Source organism: Lactuca serriola, chromosome 5 (assembly GCF_051521515.1).
Source record: "Lactuca serriola cultivar US96UC23 chromosome 5, Lser_US96UC23_V15, whole genome shotgun sequence".
Classification (NCBI taxonomy): domain Eukaryota; kingdom Viridiplantae; phylum Streptophyta; class Magnoliopsida; order Asterales; family Asteraceae; genus Lactuca; species Lactuca serriola.
Genome location: NC_136412.1, coordinates 300622082 through 300642029, shown reverse-complemented (window position 1 = coordinate 300642029; position 19948 = coordinate 300622082).

The following is a 19948-nucleotide window of genomic DNA, read 5'->3' as shown; positions in this document are numbered from 1 at the left end:
ATTTGTATTAAGTATACCACAACACCCTAGTGAAAAACATACATAACAAGCGTTCAACCCTCACTCCTAAAGGAACACCGGAAATCTTCCACAGAGGAACCCTAGGCTAGCAGGCATCATTAATCAGGCAACATTATCATGAAATCCTAAAGATCTCTAGCCTAGTACTAGCATGCTGTTCTATCAAAGCTCAAAAACAAATATCATGTATGGTATTTTGGGGTGACTTACTGGCTCCGGCTGATCATACCACCGCGTCCTCCTTTACTCATTTTGAAAACCATTTTAAATTCTCTTTTAAAAACTCTCCCTGATTTGAGACTGGATTCACACGAATGTTCCTCCAATTCACTCAAACCAAGGCTCTGATACCAACTTGTAACGACCATAAAATTTCCAACCAATTTAAACTTTTCAAAAACAACCCCATTTCATTAAGTTATTACAAAAAGGTTTTCAATACAATTATCATCAGAGTCTTCCCAGAATCACATCATAAAACAAAATCATGAGGATCGGTACGATCACGCCTTTGCCTTGCCACGGTCTCTTGAAGAACCTGAAAAACATTAAACCACAACTGTAAGCCCGAAAGCTTAGTGAGATACCCCCAAAATACCAACCACATATACTATACACACACAACATGCCATATCATAACAAAACACAGAATAGCCATGCACTTCGGGTCTACTGTGTGACTGGTCCGCCGCACCGGCCTTCAGTCCACCTGGTCCACCCTCCGAGTCTAGCCATATACATCGAGTCTACAGTGTGAATGGTCCGCCCGCACCGGGCCTTCAATCCACCTGGTCCACTCTCTAAGTCTACAGTATGACTGGTCCGCCCGCACTGGGCCTTCAGTCGGCTTGGTCCACTCTCCGAGCCTCGGCACGTCTGGTCCGCCCTCTTAGGGCCTACAGCCTATCCGGACCGCTCGTTGGGCCTTCGGGACAACCGGCTCGCCCTGGGTATGTTGGCCTACAGCACAAAGCAGGACCCGCCTCAACCCAACCCCATTCCAACAACCATGTGCACATAAACATTCAATCAATTCACATTCAATCAAGCCGATCTAGCAGATCACATAACATAACATCATCCTAACCAGGATACCGACCTAACCGGTCACTAGCATAATACCATCCTAACTACCAGGATGCAAACATAGCAAAGCAATAACACAACAACGATACCCGGATCACAATCCGATAAAGGGCCGGCCTTGGTGCCTTAGACCCTGTTGATATAGTGAGGATAACTTACCTCGCAACTGCCAAAACTCTAAACTGAAGAAGCAGATTCCCGAATCACCGCCTCACCGAAAATCCCAAACTATTCGAAGTAGCAAAAATAACCATTAGACCAAACACAATATCCTTCCAAGGGTAAATTGACCAATTTACCCTTAACTCAATCCGGTCCATGACTAAGGCCCACAATCAAAATATGAAAGGCCCATCACTAGATAAGCTCTCAAGCCCACTAATGGCCCAAAGACCAAAATTCTGAAGCAAAGCCCAATATTGGCCCAATTTACTAAATTGGGACCACCTCACCAAATGGGCCTAGATCCAAGGTCCATAATAATTAGTGAGTCCACAATACTCCATCCATAATGTCTAGTCATGGCCCAAGATCTAATAGCCCAATTACAACCCAATCTCTTAAGGCCCAAAATGAAAACCCAACCGAGGGAGTACGTTGGGCGTACCCTCCTTGGTACGCTGGGCATACAACGATGCTCACGGATTGGAATCGGGACACAGACCCACTACGCTGGGCGTACTCCCAGTTACGTTGGGCGTAACTCCGCTGAACTACAACTTCTCATACGATCTTAATGGCTTAAGCTCTTAAGTCCAAACTTCAGATCCATAGACCAATTATGCCTATGATTCATAAAGTCTCAAACTTTATTACTTGGGACATCCATAAAGCTCTTAATCCAAGGTCTTAATCCATTAAGACCTATCTATAACACATGTGAGACAACCAAAGCCCTTGGGACCTCATTTTTCTTACTCAAGACCTCTCTTAAGGTCTAAAAGGACAGCTAATCTCAACCAACTCGAAACATGCATCAAGATGAGGGTTTTTGGGACAAGAATGATGTCAAAACTTCACAACACATAGATCTACACAATATGATTGTCAAGCTAGAGACTTTTTACCTCAAAAGAGCCTCAGAATATGATGTCTTTCTAGATCTACAAGCTTCAGCCACTCAACTCCTTCTTTGACAACTTCCTCTTTCTTCTTCAAGACTCCCTTTTGCCAAAACAAGCTTTCCAAGGCCAAACACACCCAACAATGGAGGTGGGACGGCTATCTAGGGTTTCTGAGGTTAAGAGAGTGCTTATGGAGGCTAGGGTAAGAACCATTATGTTCCTTATATAGTGGCTGACCCTAAATTTAGGGTTTCTGGATGATAGACGTACGTTGGGCGTACATCCAGTACGTTGGGCGCACGTCGAGAGACCTCCGCGTTTCTTTCCTTCACTATGTTGGGCGTACATCCAGCTTACGCTGGGCGTACCTAGCCAAACACAAGCACGCATGCATGGGACTCCTTTGCTAAATTTCCCCCCTTTAGGGACCATTGCTGCCCACATCTTTAATTTACAACCTCTCCTCCATCATAAGCCGTTCTTGCCAAACTCTATATCCACATCAAGGACCGAAACGCCCTTACTCTTGCTCTCGGGAACCCAAAATTAGATATTTCAAGAACGGGGTGTTACAAGAAAAGAGACAAAGTTTGATTAGATAAGAATCCCCAATTAAACACCCCAAATGAGAAATTAGGGCTAGGATCCAACAACATTATTCACAATTTAGAAGAGGATGTCGTAATCCAAACTGCAAATAATTTGAAGGTAAGTGAATGACGATTCACTAATTTCCACCATGAAAATGAAAAAGAAATTAAGTTTTAAATGTATTGAAACTCCTAGATCTTTTGAGATTCATTGAACTTTTCAATGGCATGTTTAAATCTCAATATGCCCTTCAAGTTTGTCACTGGGATACCGAGGATTACAAACAATGTATGAATAACCATGCAAATTACTTGGTACCCTCGATGTCATTTTCCACCTAATCAACGTGTCAATTAACCACATATGCTCCACTGATCTATGAAAGACATCGAGTCAACCTTTGCCACCATTTCTAGTCCATATTAGTGTGTCGGTTATCCACGCACGCTCCACCAATGACTTTGAAAGGGTACAAAATGTAATTTCATGGAATAGCATCATTTCATATTTTTCCTAAAGTAACTAAGATTGGGAAATTTTATAAAAAAAATTTAGTTACTTTATATATTCATTATACTTTTAATGAGGAATTAGTTGCCCTATCCTACCCGTTCGGTTAACGACCCTCCACCAATCAAGGAAGCGGTGGGTGAGAGTGGACACCCATTAAACTGCCATTTTATAGGCAACAACCTTGTACCCCCCCCCCCCTTATAGATCGGCTTTATGAATAAGGCCTACTAATGGTAAGGCTAGCTTAATCTTATACATATATATTATTAATCTTATAATATTATAATAGTATAAGGTTGAATTTTAAACTTGTAAAATTCTAGTGTTTAGATTTTTAAATATTTCAAAATTAAACTTTTTAATCAAAAAATTTTAATTCCAAAACTTGAGGGCAAGTTTTGAAACTTTTCAAAACCAACTAGATCAAATTACAAATAATTTAATTAAACAATTAATTAGTAATTATCTAAATTGACCTAATCCAATTACATGGCAAGATAATGCAGTCAAATAATCCAAATAATTAAAGATTATCATATAAGGCAATAATTATCTAATTAATTTGCAATTATCTTCTATTTTGATAAGGATAATCATATCAATTTAATAAAATTGGATTTTATTAGTCAAAAACATTTTTGGTAATTATCTCAATCAAAAATAGGCCAAAATCCCGAAAATTGCAATCTGACCCACCACCACGTCGTGGCAATATATGCCACGTCGTGGCCACCAAGCAGAAGCAAAACGAAGAATTTTCTGCTTTGAACGGTTAAGCTATGCATCAAATACAAAAGAAAAAACAGCCTAAGCTCTGATACCACTTATGGGTTTTGAGCATTACAACAATCCTATTGTGTACATGCAAACCCTAATTGGATCTAGGTTTTTCTAATTGTACATGCAAATCGTCCAAAGCATGTAACCCTAATACTAGCATACAAAATCGAAACTAATAACTAAAATAAGTTTAGATGCTTACCTTTCAATTGAAGCTTGAAGATCTTGACCTTAAGAGCTTAGTATCACAAATGTAATACCTCTAATCGATCACAAACACCAAGGCAATTGGAAGAATGTAAGAGAGAGAGGAGGAAGGTGATTTTCAGCTCTAGCAATCCTTCTAGGGTTAGGGGTAGCCAAAAATATGATGCCAAGGGTCCCTTTATATAGGTGAGGAGTTAGGGTTTCGATCAAATACTTATCTGGTTGCTTAGGCTCTAAGCAGCCCATAAGATCCTTTTGGAATCCCTAGTTTGGACGAATTCTTAAGGCCTTATCCATAAGAATTCGTCCACCCTATCATTAGGGTTTCCTCAGCCTACTTTGCAACTATCCAATAATTACAATATAAGCCCCTTTGGTTTTAATTAATATCTTTTGATCACAAAATTAATTCCTAATTAATTCTTGACCAATATTAATTAAACAATATGATTTCTCTTTTAATATATTATTCATATAATATATTAACAAACCACATTTATCCTCTTTCTGTATAATTCATCGAGTCAAGTTGTTTTGGTGAAGGCAACCCAAAAGGACCATGCTACAACCGGGTCAAGTACATACCAAACCTTCCATTTACTTTTCTCACTTCTATCCCCGTTTCTAGTCTCAGTGACTCCTCTCCTCTATTAAAGCCCTCACCGGTCTCCCATACCACTATCACCATCTTTACACCACAACCATCGTCGGCGACCACTATTGTCTTCACGTATCATCCACCACCTCTTTGTAATATCCGGATATTTAGGTATTTACCTTTTAACCCCTTAGAATGAGAATTAATTACACTTTCCCCTTTTATATGAGAATTGGATGCAAAGTGGTCCACAATGGCATTGTCGTAATTATTGGGCAAGCTTGTGAACATTGGGCATTCCCCGGGAACGTTGGGCGTTCGTTCCAGAATCCCAAACCCTAATATTTAGGGTTTGGACCCTATTTAAACTTCCTTAAGTCTGAAACCTACCTTCTTTCATTAGCCTCCAACCCACCTTCGTCTTTAAACTCCAAACCCACCTTCATCTCCAAGCAGACCCTAATCCATCTTAGAACATTCTTAAGCATTTTGTGTGAGTTTTGGTGACCTTGAAGGAGAAAGGAAGAAGAGAAGATCATCTTAAAGAAGTGGAACACTTTGGATCGAGAATCACATCACCACTTGGCATCATTTGGAGGTAAAAAGCTCTGAACTTGGTGAAGCTTTGATTAGATCTTGTTTAAGACATGAAATGGAGTTCTTTTGGTCCCATAAGCTTGATATTATGAGTATGGATTACTCTAATCCATATAAGTTGTCCTTTTGGCTAATTTGGAGTAGTTAGAAGCATAGAAATGTAATCTTGATTGTTAGTTTCCTTCCATGCATGAGTTTCAAGGTCTTAGTGGGTTAAGTAGTTAGTGTTTTTGTGTTTAGGCACTTAATAGCCATGCAATACCATAAAGTTGGAAACTTTATGGTTAAGGACATTATTTTAAGACTAGATCTGGAATATGTACAAAAGAACTTAAGGATTAAGCTCTTAATTAAAAGGAAAAAAGTGCAAGGTCTCAAGTGTAATTGTTCAATAGTTAAACAAGAGACTCCAGAACCTACCATCATGGAGGTGGACGATTTTTAGAGGGATATTCTAGGGTTTCTAGAATATCCCATGGATATTCTAGGGTTTCTAGAATATCTCATGTGAATAATATGGAAGTAGATAATTACCAAATTTGAATTAATATTATTTAATTCAAATTAGGGTTATCTAGGGTTTCCTTGTACCACTATATAAGGACCCTTAAAGCCTCTAAATTTTGACCACCATATAATTCAACAAGATGGCCGAAATTTTCAAGCCTCCCCTCTCCTCTCTCCTAAGTCATTCTCTTGCTAGCTGGGTGTGATTCCATTAGAGGCACGACACTTATGGTGCTTGCTTCCAAGAGATCAACAAAGAGGGATTCTATTTTCTTGCTATAACGTCTAAAAGTAATGTAACCCTAAACTTTTCTTTAGTATTTTCGAAAACATACTAAGGGTTCTAGGGTTTCTTTTTTATGTTCTTAGTTATAGGTTCAATAGAGAAAACATAGATCTTGTTTTAGGTTGTATGCACACTTAAGAGTTTTGAGTTTGTTTGTTATGCCTAAAACTCATTAGTGGTATCAAAACATTTGGTTTGTTTTCTGTTGAATAGCTATAATAAAAGAATAGATCAATTAGGGTTTATAAAAATTAAACCATAAAATGCCATGAATTTGTACTAGGGTTAGGGTTTTAGAAACCCTAGTCCCTTCCCCAAGTTTTCAAAATTTAGGGCTAGAGTTTTGAAACCCTAGTCTTAATCCCCAAGTAGTTTCGAAAATGTGGTGGGATGATTGGGGTTTTTCCAATTTTGGTAATTATCATTTTACTAGATAATTAAAATTGGAATAAATCATATACCCTAATTTTCAAAAATTTAGAGGGTAAAGCTTAGGATTAAATTATTTGATTAATTTAATTAGATAATCCTTATTTGATGTAATATATTTAATTAAATGTTAATTAATAGATAATATTAAATCATTTGGTGTAGTTTTGAATTTAAATTATTTGATTATTAATTTCGAAATTTAATAGAATAAACCTAGTATTTTGAAAAGTTTGAAATACACCTTATATATTATTATTAATTGATTAATATATTATATGTATAAGACTAATTCAGTCAAGTCGCTAGTACACCTCATTCACAAAGCTGGTCTATAAGGGGGTATAAGGAAATTGCCTATAAAATGGTAGTTGAATGGGTGTCTACTCTCACCCACCACTTCCTTGATTTGTGGAGGTTCGTTAGCAAAAAGGACTTGATAGGACATTAATTCTCATTAATAAGTATTATGAAATAAAGTAACTAAACTATTTTATAAAATCTCATTCTTATTTACTTTAGGAAAATATGAAAAGTATGCTAACCCATGAAATTGTACATTGCACTTTATAAGTCGTTAGTGGAGCGTGTGTGGTTAACCAGCACACTAATATGGACTAATAAAGAGTCAAAATGGATATCTCATAAATTATCATTGTTGATGGAGCATGTGTGGTTTACCAACACATCAATTAAGATGATAAACAACATTGAGGTTACCAAGCACATTTGCCTGGTTATTCACATCTCATTTGTGATCCTCAGTATCCCAATCATAGATAGAAGAGCATAATTTGAGATTAAACATGCAACTAAATAGTTTCAATGAATCTCAAAAGATCTAGGAATTTCATCAAAAATTAATTTCCTTTTAAAATTTTGTTTCCTATTGGTGGAATTGGTAAATCGTCATTTACCTACCTTTATATAATGTACAATTAGATTATGACATCCTTTTTCTAAGTTGTGAATTATATATTTGGATCCTAGCCTTAATATTTCATTTTGGGTTGCTATATTAACGATTATTCTCATCTAACTAAAACTACCTTCTTTTTACAGATGTCTACTCCAACTGATGCATCTGCTTCCTCCTCTTCCAACCACCACAACATCTCCTTGCTCTCAATATGCTCCAAAGTCACATTGGATGGTTCCAATTACAATGATTGGATGTGGAACATTAAGATGGCCCTTCATTTTGATAACAAATAGTATGTTCTCGAGAAAGAACTCAATGAAATCAATGAAGAGAAGGCCACTCCTGAAGAAGTTTTCACGTACAAGAAACACTACGATGATGCAACAAAAGTTGCTTGCATCATGGTAGCCACCATGACTCCTAAATTGAAAAGATTCTATGAGGATTATTGGCCGTACGAGATGAACAAGAAACTTATGAAAAAGTACCATAAACGAGATCGTCAAGAAAAATACAAGGTGGTAAAGTCCTTCTGTGACAATCGTCAATCTAGAGTCAAGTCAAAGTCAGCAAGTCAAACCGGTCAACTCGATTAAGCCTTGTATATTAGGGTTTGTGATATGTAATTACTGTATAACTCGTTATCTTAATGAGAAAACATCACTTGGAAAAATTTGTGTGTTTAATTTTTCTTAACCTCAGTACTAAACAATGAACAAGAACAATAAAACAATGTTGCATACTCATCGGGAGTGTGTAAGATCCTAAAACATGGCTTAACGAGGTTCACGGACCTTGCGTTGCGGAGCCAAACACTCACTATTGTCACACATGAAACCACTCTCAGTCGTTTTCACTCTATCTCTCTCTAAGTATGTCAAATCTCTCCCAAATCTCTCTAAGTATGTGAAATCTCTCCCAAATCTCTCTAAGTATGTGAAATCTCTCCCAAATCTCTCTAAGTATGTGAAATCTCTCCCAAATATCTCTTTGTATGAGAAATCTCTCCAAGAATGTCAAATCTCTCCCAAATCTCTCTAAGTATGTGAAATCTCTCCCAAATATCTCTTTGTATGAGAAATCTCTCCAAGAATGTTAAATCTCTCCCAAATCTCTCTAAGTATGTGAAATCTGTCCCAAATCTCTCTCAAAAGGTTTCGTAACTTTTTGAAGTCATTTGGGTCATTCCGACCCTTGACCGGGTCGAAAACGGCTTAAAACGAGGCAAAAACGGACAAAAAGGGCTTAAGGACCCGAAACCCCTCTTAGGACCCGAAACCTCTCTTAGGGGCCGAAAGTCCTCTTAAGGGACCAAACCCTTCTGAGCCGAAGGCTGCTCAACCGAACCCGAAAGGTCCTCTCGGGCCCGAACCTCGCCTACACACCCGAACCTGAACCTTCGGTCCATTTCGGATCCTGATGCCTTGACCGAGCCCTCGCTTCTGAGCCTTTGACCGAGCCTTCGCCTTCGCTTCACACTTCTGGTTCGCCCATCTCGCCTCCGGCTCGACATCATTAGGGATCGAACCTCGGCCTAGGGACCGAACCTCGGCCTAGGACCGAGAGGTCTCGCTGGAAGTCCTTTTTTTTCTCCCGATTTTCGACTAATTTTGCGTTTTAGGCCCGTTTTTAATTGTTTTAACACAGGATTTTCACCCAAAACTTTATTTTAACATATAAGACCCCTTAATTAATGATTAATCACGTTTTAAGGATAAAACCTTATCCACAAGAGAGTATGTGAAGTACAAAGGTAGAGTGTTGACTTAGCTTTACCTTATGACACAAACAACCACTTCCACACCCACTCTATGACCAGCCACACCTCCTCACCATACCTTGTCACTTCCTTTTACTTTTTACCCCTCTCACAAGCCATCCCCACGTTTTAGGGCTGGTCGCTCAACCTTTCTCCTCATTTTCTTTCAATTACTCTCATTTCACCAAAGATCCAACTCCAACTTTTCCCTCAAACTTTTCTCTCTAATTCGAGATCCCAAGGCTGATCATCAAGTGTTCTTCCACTCTTGGTAAGTATAATCCATCCTTATTGTGATTTATACACTTCATTCTAATCCAATCATCGATTCCTTACACAAACATCATCACGTTCATGTTAGATCTTCGAATCTCCAAGTGATCTTTCAAGTGTTCTTGAGTTAAACACTTCCATTATTCAACAATCACCTACTGAAATCACTCAAGGTGAGTTCATACCCCTCCATTACCATGTTTTCTTAAGTTTTAAGGGGGAGAATACAAGTTAAAACACCATGAACATAACTAAACTTATCTAACAGCTTTCATCAGAAAAGTTGGACTCCATTCACGGACTGTTTTGGATAACTTAAACATTTTTGTTTTCAAAACTGTTTTAGGTGCATGTAGTTCAGGTTCTTAGCTTTAAAATGACTACTTGCACATCTCCATATGATTTTTCTACAATATATGGTGATTTTTACAAAACTGTCTATCATTTCAAACATCAATCCGAACCAGTCTGCGAATATGGACTTGTTCACACAAGTTAGAGGTCACTAAAAATTATGGAAAATTTATGAACAAACTAGACTCATTTTCCAAACTCTCAGAAGTTGCAGAACTTGATTTGGACATTTTATGATTTTTCTACAAATTTTCTAATAACAGTTACAGAAAATGTTATAATCAGAAAAGCACTAGCAATTTCATTTCCCCTTGTAACATGTTGAGCAAGGTGTATATTATTATGTGTTTATGTGTATTGCAATATATGACATTCTTGTGTTAGTATATAGATATACACCAGTTAACAAATGGATTTTTACTAGATAAAGCATAGAATAAACAAAGTGTTATCATTGAAGTACACCCATTACACACAAACATTTTATTAAACTATGTTAAGTATAGTTTACGTACTTTGCTATTACTACCCTTGTTTTGATAAACTATAATAGGTATAGTTTATGATACATTTCCGAATACATACATTTCAGAAAGGTACATTTATACAAAAGGGAAACTTTCATTATGTTAAGTGTAAATTCGTTAATAACTTTGTGAGACATTCGCTTCACATAAATCATAAGTCATGTATTGTAACCAGAGTCTCCTGGAGGGAGAGCGTGATAGTTGTATATAGATCTATATTTGGCTTGACAAACCCACACCAGAGCTGCTTGCAACAGCTAGACCGGCAGGTCTGTGGTGACAAGTGTCATTTTAGTTCTACGACGCCCGAAGAACGTCGTTTTTAGGCCACCTAGGTCATAGTATGGTTATAATAACTCACAGAAAGTATTAACAAACATAAGAATTTATGAGAATTTCATTAATATCATACGCGTTTATGTTGAAATAAACTCACGTTATTTTCTGTAAATAAGGAAGATTACTCATACGTTTCGGTCTTTGGATACAAGACTACAGTATTCATTTTAAGGAAAATATCAGATTTTTCTGGAACAACTATACAATTATGAGACAAGCTTTTTCATAATTGTATAAAAAAAACTTATGAACTCACCAACCATTGTGTTGACACTTTTTCAAACAACTTGTATTCTCAGGAAATCACTAAACAGGAAATCACGTGGATTTTGAGGATGGGACGTTAAGGCGTCAAACGTTTCATATTTTTGTCAACATATTGTAATTGATTTTGAAACATGTAATTCATATAATGATGTAACTCTTTCAATTATATATATATATATATATATATATATATATATATATATATATATATATATATATGTTGGTTGTGTTTACTTTCATCACTATTGTCATTATTGTTATGATACTATACATGAAGTCCTCCACCCCCGGACGTTTCCGCCATCCTTGGTTTTGGGGTGTGACACCCTCATAGTAAGAAATATAAAAGAGGGAGGTTTGTCAGTAGCCAAGTGCAAAGAATGCAACAATACGTGGATCACCTTATTAGGCTCAATGTACACTTTGATGAGGAGTTGGCTATTGACATAGTCCTAAACTCCTTACGAAGTTGTTATGATCAGTTCAGCTTGACTTATCATTTGAACAATAGTGAGACCACATTGGCCCAATTACAAAACCTACTGCAGACTACTGACGCGGGAATAAAGAGTAAGAACTCAAACCTTAATCCTGCTAGTGCTCCCATTCTGGCCATTGGTCAAGGAAAAGGGAAGAAGAGGAAAGGTCCTACCAAGCAGAACTGATAGGGAAAGGCCCATGTTGGGTCATCTAGTAGTGGCCCAAAGGCTAAGCCCAATGCTGACATTCCTTATTCTTCTAATCCTAAGGAGGCCACTTGCTATTACTAAAATGATAAGGGGCATTGGAAATGAAGTTGCTTGAATTATCTGCAAGACATCAAGGATAGTAAAGTGAAGCCATCTTTTGCAGGTATATATACTATTTTATATAATAACTCATCATCTTCTCGTTCTTGGGTAGGGTCCTTGATACAGGATGTGTATTTCACATTTGTTCTAATTTGCAAGGGCTAAGAGAAAGTGAGGAGGTGGAGCACTAAACAGTGAACCTGGTCATGGGGAATAGGCGGTCTTCACCTGTTACCAAGATTGGAGTTTATAGTCTAGTGCTTAGTAACAGTGTTGGTTTAGATTTAATAAATTGTTGCTACTCGTCGGAACTGACTGGAAACATTATCTCTTTTCATGAATTGTTCACACAAGGGTTTAGATATTCTTTTAATGATTTGAATCGTTATATTTCTACTTATAAAAATGGTGTTTTTTATTTTGAAGCTTTATCTTGTGATGGTGTGTATGAAACTACAATGTGTGTTGATAATTTAGGCAATAATGTTTTTCATATTGATTTGTCTAATGGTATAGACAAAGCATTCTTCTGGCATTGTCGTCTTAGACACATTAACAAAAAACTCATTACCTAAATCCAAAAGGATGGAGCGTTGGAATCATTTGACTTAAGGTCAGATGATACGTGCGAATCTTGTCTTTTGAGAAAGATGACAAAATCACATTTCATTGGATTTTCTGAAAGAGGTGAAGGTTTGTTAGATCGCATAAATACAAATGTATGTGGACCATTCAGATCATCCACAAGGGAATTTAATTTATTCTATGTGACTTTTACAAAAGATTATAGCAGATATGGTTATATCTATTTAATCAAGCATAAGTTAGAAACCTTTGAAAAGTTCAAAGAGTTCAAAAAAGAATTTGAGAATCAATTGAGTAGGAAGATAAAGATGCTTAGATCTGATATAGGCAGAGAGTATCTTAGTATCAAGTTCAATGAGTATTTAAAGGAATGTGGAATAGTTTAACAATTGACTCCTCCTATGACACCACAGTTAAATGGTGTGGCTAATAGGTGTAATCAGACCTTATTGGACATGGTTCATTCCATGATGAGTTGTGATTCACTTCCAATTCACTTCTGGGGATATTCCATAGAGACAGCCTCCCACATCTTCAATCTTGTCCCTACAAAGAAGGTTGCCAAAACACTTCCCGACATGTGGACATGGAAAGTTCCATTGTTAGCACATATCTAAGTTTGGGATTATGAAGCTTTTGTAATACGAGAGACTAATGACAAGCTAGCAGCTAGAAGAGAGAGGTGTATTTTCATTGGTTACCCAAAGCAGCCATTTGGATATTTGTTCTATAGGCCTAGTGACAATGTGGTCTTTGTAGCACAAGAGGAGCCTTGAGAGAGAGAGAGAGAGCTCATATTCAAAGAGGATAGTCGGAGCACCACTAACCTTGAAGAAATTCAATAGTAAACTAGTGATGGAACCTTAGATGATACTAGCACTCAACAAAAGGAAGAGATTCTTGTTGAACAATAGACCAATCATTACCTCTTAGGCGTTCCAGTGGAGTTAGAGTGCCACCTTAGATTTATGGTTTCCATATAAACAAAAGTTGATACGTTTATTAGTGATCAAACACTGATAAACTTGGTGAGCTGACTAGCTATAAGGAAGCAATGACAGACCCTGAGGCTATTAAATGGAAAGAGGCAATTGATAGCGAGAACAAGTCCATGTATAACAACCAAGTTTGGAATTTGGTTGATAATATACCAGGTCGAAAGATAGTTGGGTGCAAATGGATCTTCAAGAAGAAGACCGACATGGATGGAAAAGTACACACCTTTAAGGCTCGACTAGTTGCAAAGGGATTTACTCAAACCTTATGGGTTAACTATGATGATACCTTCTCACCAATAGCCAAGATAAAATCTATTCGGATAATGCTTGCCATAGCTGAATTTCATGACTATGAAATTTGGCAGACGAATGTCAAAACCATTTTCCTTAACGAGAAGTTGGTTGAAGATGTTTACATGAGTCATCCAGAGGGTTTTATAGATGAAAAGTTTCCAAATAGAGTGTGTAAGCTTGATGAATCTATCTATGGATTGAAACAAGCATCTCGCAGCTGGAATCTTTGCTTCCATGAAAAAGTCAAAGAGTTTGGTTTCTCTATGAGTGAAGATGAGTCATGTGTGTATATCAAGGTCAGCTTGTTACCTGTGTGGCAAGGAGGGGCATTTGGCTAAGGATTGCCCCAAGGGGATTCGGGTTTGTTTCAGATGCAACCATACGGGCGACGTGAAGGCAGATTGTCCTCATCTTGCATCCATGACGGTTCAGACCCCGGCTCCCGCGACCCTGTGCATCACTAATGGCCAGCAGGGGCAGGCTGAGCCACTCAGGGTTCGATGGAGAGCCTTTCAGTTGGCATCAGAGGAGGCTCGTGCCGCTACAGACATTGTGGATGGTATGTGCTCCCAATATTTTTATTCATTTATTTATGTTTCTTATATTATCGGTTGTGTAGGTACTTTTCTTGTGAATTTTGTGCTTGCGCTTGTGTTGTTTGAATCGGGTGTGAATTGATCGTTTGTGTCCACATCTTTCTGTCGCGGTTTTAATATTGTGCGAGAGACCTTGATCAGGCCCTTGAGAGTCTTTATACCTGATGAGTGACCACTCTTTTCCACTGATGCCTATCATGTTTGTGTATTGGAGATCTTTGGCGTTGGTTATCTAATAGATCTTATTCCTATCACGATGGGGATGTATGTGTGATCATATGTATGGATTGGTTGAGCCGTTTTGGGGCTTTGATTGACTGTGAGTGTCAGTTGGTGACGGTTCGAGATCCTAGTAGGGGATTACTGACTATCTACGACGAGGGTACTAGGTCAAGATTAGCTTTCTGTTCTACCTCTAAGGCAAGATAGAGTTTGCAGCATGGGTGTATGGGTTACCCGGCTTATGTTGTGGATACTCAGGTTGAGGAAAACAGATTGACTACTTTACTTATGTTCTATTGGTTCGTGAGTTTATTCATGTTTTTCCCGAGGAGTTACTGGGTGTGCCTCCTGAGAGGCAGATGGAGTTCCGGGTCGATCTGACTTCTGGTGCGGCGCCGATCGCCAAGGCACCATACCGTCGTGCACCTTCTAAGATGAAGGAGTTATCCTCTCAGCTGCAAGAGCTATTGGGCAAAGGGTTTATTTAGTCGAGCAGTTCTCCTTGGGGAGCACCGATCCTATTTGTCAGAAAGAATGATGGTTCACACCGGATGTGCATCGATTATCGGGAGTTGAACAAGTTAACGGTGATGAATCGTTACCCATTGACAAAGATTGATGATCTTTTTGACCAGCTTAAGGGGGCATCTTGGTTCTCCTAGATCGATTTGAGATCCGTCTATCATCAAATGAGGTTGCGAGAGGAGGATATTCATAAGAAGGCCTTCCGAACTCGATATAGGATTACAAGTTCATGGTGATGCCTTTCGGGCTCACCAACACACCGGCGGTCTTCATGGACCTGATGAACCAGGTGTGCAAGCCTATGTTAGATCGATTAGTAATTGTTTTCATCGATGACATTCTTGTTTATTCGAAGACCAGGGAACAACATGAGGAGCATTTGCAAGAGGTTCTTGGAGTTCTTCGGATAGAGAGGCTTTATGCCAAATTCTCCAAGTGTGACTACTGGTTGCATGAGGTTCAATTTTTGGGACACCTCGTAAACCAGAATGGTATCTTGGTCGACCCAGCCAAGATTGAGGTCGTGATGTAGTAGGAGGTACCGATATCTCCATATGAGATTTGGAGCTTCCTCGGATCGGTGGTATATTATTGGAGATTCATTAGAGACTTCTCCAAGATTGTTGTTACTTTCACCAAGTTGATAAGTAAGGATGTTGCTTTTTCTTTGGGGCTTGAGCAGCAGGCATCATTTGAGACTCTTCCCCAGATACTGTGTGAGGTACCAGTACTTTACCTCCCTGAGGGAGTTGAGGACTTTGTAGTCTACTGTGATGCATCCATTGCATGATTGGGTGATGTGTTGATGCAAAGAGGGCATGTGATAGCATACACTTCGAGGCAGCTGAAGCCTTACGAAGCAAAGTACCCCACACACGATTTAGAGCTGGGGGCAGTGGTTTCACCCTCAAGATTTGGTGCCACTATCTCTATGATGTTTGGTGTACCATCTACACGGACCATAATAGCCTGAGATATCTTATGGATCAGCCTGACATGAATATGAGGAAGAGGGGGTGGTTTGATGTAGTGAAAGATTATGATTGCAAGATTTTGTATCACCCAGTCAAGGCCAATGTGGTGGCCGACGCCTTGAGCCAGAGGGTAGTGAGTGCCCTGATTCAGGATGTGTGTATGAGGATGACCGTTGTAACTCTAGTTTTAGAGATTAACAAGGAGGCTCATTCGGAGGCCATAAAAGAGGAAAACCGGAAGAGTAAGTGGGTGATCGGCCATATTTCAGCTTTTAAGATGGACAATCGGGGACTGTTGACCCTTCATGAGCAGGTTTGGGTACCATGTGCGGGTGGGGCCCAACGGATCTTGATGAATGAAGCCCACAAATCAATATTTTCCATCCACCTAGGGGCTACCAGGATGTATCTCGATTGAAAGCACCACTACTGGTGGCCATACAGGAAGAGAGACGTGGCATGGGTTGTAGAGCTATGTTTTACCTACTAGAAGGTCAAGCCAAAGCATCAGTGCCCTCATGGGAAGTTGCAGCCTCTCGAGGTTTCCCTATGGAAGTGAGAACAGATCATCATGGATTTTATTACCAAGTTACCGAGCACTACGAAGGGTGTTGACACTATCTGGGTGATAATGGATCGTTTGACAAAGAGTGCTCACTTCTTAGCTATTAGTGAGCGCTCTTGTGCAGAGAAGTTGGCCGAGATTTATGTTCGAGAGGTGGTGGCTCGGTATAGGGTGCCTACGTCTATTGTGTCTGACCGGGATGTGCGCTTTACTTCCAGGTTCTAGAAGAGATTTCATGAGGAGTTGGGTACCCGGCTACACTTCTATACTGCATACCATCCGCAGACAGATAGGCAGAGTGAGCGGACTATCCAGACGCTTGAGGATATGCTACGTGCCTATGTAATTGATTTTGGTGAGAGTTGGGACTCCTATCTTCTGTTGGCTGAGTTTTCTTATAATAATAGCCATCATGCCAATATCGATATGCCCCCATTCGAGCTCCTTTACGGAAGAAGATGTGAACTTCTATCTGTTGGGGCGAGGTGGGACAGAGGTTCATGGGGAGAACGAAGGTAGTGCTCAAGACGATTGAGCTTATACAGCAGGTTTGACAGAGATTGCTGACAGCGCAAAGCATCTAGAAGAGTTATGCGGATCGGCGATGCTCTGAGCTAGAGTTTCAGGTGGGACATCTTGTACTCCTGAAGGTGTCGCCCTGGAAGGGTGTTATCCGCTTCAGGAAGCGGGGCAAGATGGGACCCAGGTTTATTGGCCCTTTTTTAGTGTTAGCCCGTGTGGGCAAGGTGTCCTACCGGTTGGAGCTACCAAAGGAGCTGAGATAGATTCATGATACCTTCTATGTTTCCCAGCTGATAGCTGACGAGACAATTGTGGTCCCTTTGGAGGACATTTAGGTCGATGATTGCCTGAATTATTTGGAGAAGCCTGTGGCCATTTTGGATCGGAAGGTGAAAACCTTGAGGAACAAGGTTGTGAACTTGCTCAAAGTTCAGTGGCAGAACTGAAGAGGTTCGGAGGGGACATAGAACCTGAGTCCGAGATGTGTGAGCAATATCCGGAGCTGTTTCCTAAGGATGAATTTGAGGGCGAAGTCTGATTCTAGTTGGGCGGGGGGGGGGGGGGGGGGGGGGAATTGTAACATCCCGAAATCAGGTATATTTTGTTATATCTTGAACCTTTATCAAAAGTGGCATATTTGGTCCCTCATAGAAAAAGGCTTGCAAAAGTGGTTGTACGTTGGGTGTACATATGAGTACGTGTAGCGTACTCATGCAGTGTGCATGATCGCAGATGGCCAGCTAATGCGTTGGGCGTACATGTGGTACGCCAGGTGTACTAGCCCAGATGTTATATAGACCCTAATTTTAAGGGTTGCCTCTATTTAAAGAACATTATGGCATCATTTATGGCCACCCTTATTAGCCTCCAACCCTCTCATAAGCCCTAATATCATGTGAGTTGCTTATATGTGAGATATTGCAAGTTTTGAGTGTTCTTGGCTCTTGTAGTAGAAGAAGGAGATTAGAGAAGAAGGAGAAGGTGCTAGCAAGCTTGAAGATCCAGAAACTTCTCATCTTTGTGCATCATTTTCAGGTATAAAGTCTTTACCTTGGCAAGTTTTCTTTAAGATCTATTTCGTTTAATATTTATGAGCTAAAAGTCCCCAAGTTTGGACCTTTATGAGTTTGGGACTCCCCAGAAGGTTTTAGTTGTCCTTTCATGCATATTAGGACGTTTAGATTCATAAAAATGCTTGCTTGATCTTCCCTTTTTGGCTCATACAATAGTAAAGTAGCTTAGAATGAATGAAATGATGCTTTGAGCCTTTCCTAGCCTTGCAATGGCTTAAAGCCAATGACTTTATGGATTAAGATGTCTTAGATTAGTCAGATTTGTGGTTGGGTTGGTTGTCTTAAAGGATTAAGACACTAACTTGGTGGAAATTGTGACAACCGTCAATTTTTGGTCAAACAAATTTAAGTCAATAAAAGTCAACCAGTTCAACTCAAATCGTATTAGAAATTTAGGAGAAATGTGATATTCTCTAATCTTTCTAATGTACCATTGACAAGTTATAACACAAAGTACCTCTCTGGTTGCCAATTATCGAATATAAACCTAAAATAAGGATAGTATCATAACAATTCGATAATTCAATTTGATATTATTTTAGTATAAATAATATTCACAACTCAATGTAGTGGAGTTCATAAACCTTATATTACATGGCAAATCCATAACAAATGCTACAAACACAAATTTTGGTGAATTCGTCACCAAATGCGATAAATTTTGTGCCCGGCTAAAACACCCAAATTTCTTTATGGCAAGAACTTGGGAATTCAACCTAACCTTCATATAACATGTTATTATTTTTAATAATAATGATTTTTATAATAATTTGAATTTTTATACTTCAAATTAAATATTTGTACATCCGTTATACCATATTTCTTTATAAAAAAATACCACTATTTTTATAAAAATTGCCTAGTTTTATAAAAGTTTGACTTTTTTTTTTATAAAAGAACACTAGAAACAATGTTGTCCCCCCATAATCTAACATCTTAACTGCAAAAGCATCTCCCATAAAGTATTACACATTTATTCACGCCTAAGAGGCCCTCTCTCATCACCATTTTCTTCTCCAAGAAAATCTCTCATCTTCCATAGCTAATTTCTTCCAAGTTGGTTCTTGTGTTTTTGGTAAGTACTTCCTTCTTAATCTAGTGATTCTACACACTTATAAACTAGTTTCAATCCATTTACACACATTATCATGTGTTACTATTCATAGGATCTTCAAATCTTCAAGTGTTATTAACTTGAATCTTTCCATCTACAACATTTTATCCAACAATAAAACACACATAAGATGAGTTCATACCCCTCATTTTCGATTTATCCAAGTTTTAAGAGGGAGAATACAAGTAAACTTGTGTAAATATACAAGTTGTTATGCATGCTTACTTATATGTTGTGTAAAAGTGTTATATACATGAAATAATGTTATTACATAGCATTATGAGCATTTAGATGTAAAAGTTTGTTTAAAATACAAAACTATGGAAAAACGAGTATAAACATATTATATATTCTTAAGAAAAAGTTATAAACATAAAACTATAAAAACTAGAGTTTTTATGAGCATAATATGACATTTCTAGCAAAAATGGTTATAACCAAGTTATTACACCATTTTTTTGGGATATAGACCAAAATATGTTATTTGGAACATATGTCTTGAAACTAATTAAAAATACCAAAGATTTAGTTTTACAAAAAGAAAACTTAAAAATATATCGTTTATGTAA